The sequence below is a fragment of the Chiloscyllium punctatum genome, chromosome 46, assembly GCF_047496795.1.
Source record: "Chiloscyllium punctatum isolate Juve2018m chromosome 46, sChiPun1.3, whole genome shotgun sequence".
Lineage (NCBI taxonomy): Eukaryota > Metazoa > Chordata > Chondrichthyes > Orectolobiformes > Hemiscylliidae > Chiloscyllium > Chiloscyllium punctatum.
This window is the reverse complement of record NC_092784.1, coordinates 51,666,517-51,672,548: the sequence shown is the minus strand read 5'-3', so window position 1 is coordinate 51,672,548 and position 6,032 is coordinate 51,666,517.

The following is a 6,032-nucleotide window of genomic DNA, read 5'->3' as shown; positions in this document are numbered from 1 at the left end:
CAGGTACCTGACTCAAAGGACTGTGTGGCCTATCCCTGTTCCTTGTGAGCTATGTTTCTGGAGGTTCAGGCCTAATCGTAAAACATAGAAGCATAATTTGGCCATTCAATGCATCATCTGCTCCACCATTCAATCACGGCCTACATTTGTCTCAACCCCACTTTCCTGCCTTCTCCCATTACCCTTAATCCCTTCACTAATCAAGAACCTATTTTTCTCTGACTTAAATATGCTCAATAGGTTGGCCTTCTGCAGCAATACGTGCCACAGATTCACTAAAAAAACTCCTCCATATCTTAGATCCAAAGGGTCCCTGCAGTCTGTGACTGTGCCCTCAAGTCCTAGCCTGTCTAACCAGTGGAAACCTTAGTGAATCTCCAGTTAAAACTGATGCCACTGCTCTGTGTGGTGATTTGGTGCTGATATTGGTCATTTCAAGAACCTTTTTTTGTTGACGCATTCCCTTGTAGCAGTGGAATAGTTGACAATACTCAAATTGGGATTCAATGCTCCAACCACCATAGCTTCCACCATGTCCTTTACACCCATTACCAGGTCGCTCACTGACCTGTATTGACAACACCTCAAATTTAAACTTCTTTTCTTTGTTTTCCAGTCTGTCCAGGGGCTTTTCCCCTCCCTATCCCTGTGATCTCTTCCAGCTCCACAACCCTCCAGGTTATCTTCACTCTAATTTTTACCTTGTACGCATTTTGTTTTTCCCATTCATCAACCATAGCAGAAGTAGTGATGCAGAGACTAGAATGAACAGCCCTTCCCATGATCCAAACCAAGCTTTGGGTCCACTATGTGGATGACATCTTTGTAATCACGAAACAGAACAAATTAGAGGAAACGTACAATAACATTAACAACATCCTTACTGGCATAAATTTCACCAAGGAGGAAGAGAACAGCAACAGAATCCCCTTCCTCGATGTCACAGTGGAACAAACAGTCATTGGACAACTGCAGACCAGCGTCCACAGGAAAGCAACATACACAGACCAGATACTCAACTACAGGAGCAATCATCCCAACACCCACAAATGGAGCTGCATCAGACCATTAAGACCGGCCGATCCCTTCCTGGAAAGGCAGGAGGGGGCGGGGAAGGTGTGGAAGGAAACTGGTTTTTCCTGACCAGAGAGTCATGATTTTCATTAGATTCTTAATTCCAGATGTTCCCTTTCTCTCACTTTTGAACTCAAATTCCATTATCTGCCTTGGTGGGAGTTGAACCCAGGTTCCTCGAACATTGCCTGGGTCTCTGGATTAACCGTCCAGCGACAATGCCACTAGGCCATCGCTCCACCATTGGCATTTGTGCCTTCTGGAGGGGGCTGTCTCATGAGGAAAGGATAAGCAGATTGGGCTGGCATCCAATGGAGAATGGGGGTGAGCTTTCTGAAATATGTAACATTCTGCTAGGGAGGGTGGAAGACATGACAGAGTGGACGCTGAGAGGATGTATTCCCCCAGTAGATCCTTTCAAAAATAGAGATTCTCCCATTAAGGTGGAGAAAACTTTCCTCAGAGGGTCGTTGGCTTTTGTTTCACAGGGAGTTGGCAGTGTCTGAGTCACTGACTATATTTTAATCAAGTGGTTCAGACGTGCAATATTATGCCTTCAAGACAGGTGGGAATTGAACCGGGACCTTCTGGCTTAGCAACAGGCACACTACCACTGCACCACAGAAGCCTTTGAGTGGTTGAGTATTTTGGAGGATGCAGTAGGCAGAGGTTCGAAGTACAAAGGAGTCAAGGGGTAATAGGGTTGGAAAGCAGATTCAAGGGCACATCAGATTAGCCATGGTCTTCTTGGAAGTAGGTTTTACTTGCTGAGCTGGAAGGTTCGTTTTCATTGACTTGGATCCCATTTACCACTCCCTGCGAAAAAGAACAGGAAATGATGTCACCACAGGAAATGACATCACCAACCCAAGGAAACACAGACATATAAATAGAAAGCAGATTACACCACCAGTGCTTCATCCGGAGGCTCACTGAAGATGTTACCGAGTATGGTGACGAAACGTTTGAAAATGAACCTTCCAGCTCAGCGAGCAAACCTACATCCAGAACCTCAGCCTGAGCTACAAATCTTCCCAAAACTCACTATGGTTTTCTGGAATGGTGGAGCAGGCTTGAGGGCTGATGGTATACTCCTGCTCCGATTTCTTTTGCACCTTCTGTCTGTTTAAGATTCTTTTTCAACCGTATCTTGTGAACTTTAGTTATAGAGTCAGACAGCATGGAAACTGACCCTTCGGCCCAACCAGTCCATACTGACCATAATCCCAAACTGCACTAGTCCCACCTGCCTGCTCCTGGCCCATATCCCTCCGAATGTTTCCTATTCGTGTGTTTATCCAAATGTCTTTTAAATGTTGAAATTGTACCCACATCCACCACTTCCTCAGAAAGTTCATTCCAGGCGCAGACCACTCTGTGTAAAAACATTTGCCCCTCGTGTCTTTTTTAAACAAAGGGTAATGTCATCCACAGTCCTAGCAGACCATAGGGGTACTCTCTCACTGGAGAGAGACAAATAGTAGTTTAACCTAAGGGTCACCGCACCTCAGGCAAGGGGAGAAGTTGAGAAGGTGGTACCCTCAACCAATGTGGGACACTGCATCGCAGTCCAGTTAACTGACCCCTATATCTAATATTCCATATATGTTTCAAATTGTCCTTGATAGCACTCCTGTGGAGTGCCATGGGAAACCTACAGGTGCTACATAAATGCAAGCTGTTGTCAACAATGACCCCCAACATTTGGTCTCGGAGTCACTGCAGAGTTGCCTTTCAGAATACATCTGCCATGTTTACTTGAGCCGTAGCAATTCTTGTTGAAACATAGAATTTGGAATACTGCATTCATTTCTGTCCTCCCTCCCATAGGAAGGATGTTGTGAAACTTGAAACAGTTCAGAAAAGATGTTGCCAGGGTTGGAGTGTTTGAGCTGTAGGGAGAGGCTGAATAAGCTGGGGCTATTTTCACTGGAACATCGGAGACTGAAGGGTGACCTTATAGAGGTTTGTAAAATCATGAGGGGCATGGATAAGGCAAATACTCAAGGTTTTTACCCCTGGGTTCAGGGGAGTCCAGAACTTGAGGGCATAGGTTTAGGGTGAGAGGGGAAAGATTTAAAAAGGACCTCAGGGGCAACTTATTCACGCAGAGGGTTGTACGTGTATGGAATAAGCTGCCAGAGGAAGTGGTGGAGGCTGGTACAATTGCAACATTTAGGTTAGATTACTTACATTTGGAAACAGGCCCTTTGGCCCAACAAGTCCACACCGACCCGTAACCCAGACCCATTCTCCTACATTTACCCCTTCACCTAACACTACGGGCAATTTAGCATGGCCAATTCACCTAACCTGCACATTTTTGGATTGTGGGAGGAAACCAGAACACCCGAAGGAAACCCACGCAGATACGGGGAGAATGTGCAAACTCCACACAGAGAGTCGCCTGAGGCGGGAATTGAACCCAGGTCTCTGGTGCTGTGAGGCAGCAGTGCTAACCACTGTGCCACCCACGGCATCTGGATAGGTATATGAAGGGTTTAGAGGGATATGGGACGAGATTAATTTTGGATATTAGGTCAGCGTGGATGAGTTGAACCAAAGGGTCTGTTTCTGTGCTGTACTTGTCTATGAGTTTATAAACAGGACCAAGGAGTAGGTCCTTCAGGCCTGTCCCACCATTAAATATGATCATGGCTGATTATTCAACCCTGTCCCTGCTTTCTGCCCATTCCCCTTGGTCCCAGGAACTTGGGAATTTATAACAGGCTTTATATTCGCTTAAAATGTGGGAGCTGAGTTTTTTCTGTGCACTTGGATCCAATTAATGTCCATGCACCCATGGTCTTTGACTCTTCCTGTCCAATGCTATGGGACAACCCTGTTGCTCTGGGAGAGAGTTCCCGCGCAATACTTAGACACGTTTCTCCTTTGCTTCTGTGCAGAAAGTTGTGAATGCTTCTGAAAACGATCTCCTTTCGCGCCCTTGCACTGGTCAGTTGGGGATTGATGAGCAGGACCCTCTAATCTTATTCCACTGACACAGGCATATCACGAACAAGGATGTCAAAAGTTCAGGGACTTGCTCACTGCCATGGAGCCTCCTAAGCTGCTACATGGCTGACGAGCAAGAGATTAACTTATCGGGTGTTTTAACAGAGTTGGGACTTCGCACCCGCCCAGGTAGCACAAGTGCACAATAGATAATAGTTTGCCAGTGTTGCAATCTTTAGCACAAAGTCTTCTTCCCAAATAGTCCAGAATGTCTGTTTCCATTCTCTCCCTGTTTCTGGGCCCCTGGGTCCGTCGACATTGTTTCTTACCCGGTGACCGTTTGGGTCGGCCACTGGGTTAGAAATGCCTTCACTTCTCGCGGGCTTGGGAACTTTTGAAACTTCTGCCCCCAAAGAGATATGAGGGTTCAGTGAACTCAAAACAGACAGTCGTGGATTTCTTCGGACAGTAGGGAGCATGGGGGAAAGGAGAGGTCAAAGGCTGAGTCTGGCTGTTAGCAGAGACAGGGCCCATAAATACCAATTTCTTAGCAACCACCTCCAGAGACAGCCATTTTTAACACAAGTTTGTCCAGAGGTCGACAGTGCTACTTATTCCAATGCGATAGGGTGCTAATGATGCTTCTTTACAAAATGCAGAGACTTGTGGCCCAGTGCTGGCGGAGGGTGGGGGAGGGGGGCGTATAGAAACCAAAAGAACTGTGGATGTTCGAAATCATAAACAAGAAGAAAAATTGATGGAAAAGCTCAGCAGCTGTGGAGAGAAAGCAGAGCTAATGTTTCAGGTCCAGTGACCATTCCTCAAAACTGATGATAGCTAGGAAAAAGATGTATTTAGTGCAGAAGACTTGGGGGGTGGGATGGCAAGAAGTAGACATTAGGTGGAAATAGAACCCAACAAAAGAGAGAACACTTGGACAGACAAAAGAGTGGATAACGATAAGCCAGGGACAATGAATAGCTACTAATGAGGACTGTTAGGGGCTAACAGTGGGTTGTGTGAAATAGCAGACCATGTCTTTGCTACCTTCTCCCCAGTCCCTTCCCCCACCCCCCCCCACCCCTACCCACTTATCTCTCCATCCTGGAGCTCCCTGCCTCCATTCCTGATGAAGGGCTTTTGCCCGAAATGTCGATTTCCCTGCTCCTCAGATGCCGCCTGACCTGCTGTGCTTTTCCAGCACCACTCTAATCTAGACATATGATAACAAGGCCGGGTGTGTGGTGGTTGAGGTAAGGAAATGGGAAAAGATGCCTGAAGTCCTAAGATTGTTGAACTCGATATTGAATCCAGAAGGCTGCAGGGTCCCTGAAAGGAAAGCGAGGTGCTGGTTTTCCAACTTGTGCTGAGCTTCACTGGAGCACCGCAGCAAACCTGAGACAAGAGCTGTCAGCCAGGGAACAGGGTGGGGTGGTGAATGGCAGGCAACTGGAAGATCAGGGTCTCTTTGGCAGATGGACCGTAGGTGGTCCGCAAAACAGTCACCCAGTCTACACTTTGTTTCCCCAACGTAGAGGAGACTAGCGGGTACAGGCCTACCTGGGTGTGGATATGGAGAGATTCCAACTCCCTCCCAAGCACACATTAAACCCAGAGGGGAAGAAAGGGGTTTAAAACTCAGAAATGAAGCATATTGGAGTTCCGTTTAAAGTACACAAGTCAGAAGGGTCTAATGGTGGTCTCCCTACCTCTGGCCTGAAAGTGGAGTCACAGGGAGACAGGGTGGTGAAGGAAGCACTTGGTATGTTTATCTTTTATTGGTCAGTGCAGGAGTTGAGATGTAATTTTGCAGCTATACAGGACACGTTTGGAATATTGTGTGCAATTCTGGTTCCCTCCTATCGGAAGGATATTGCGAGACATGAAAGGACTGTGAAAAGATTTACAAGGATGTTGCCAGGGTTGGAGGGTTTGAGCTACAGGGAGAGGCTGAATAGTCTGTGGCTGTTTTCCCTGGAGCCTCAGAGGCTGAGGGGGTGACC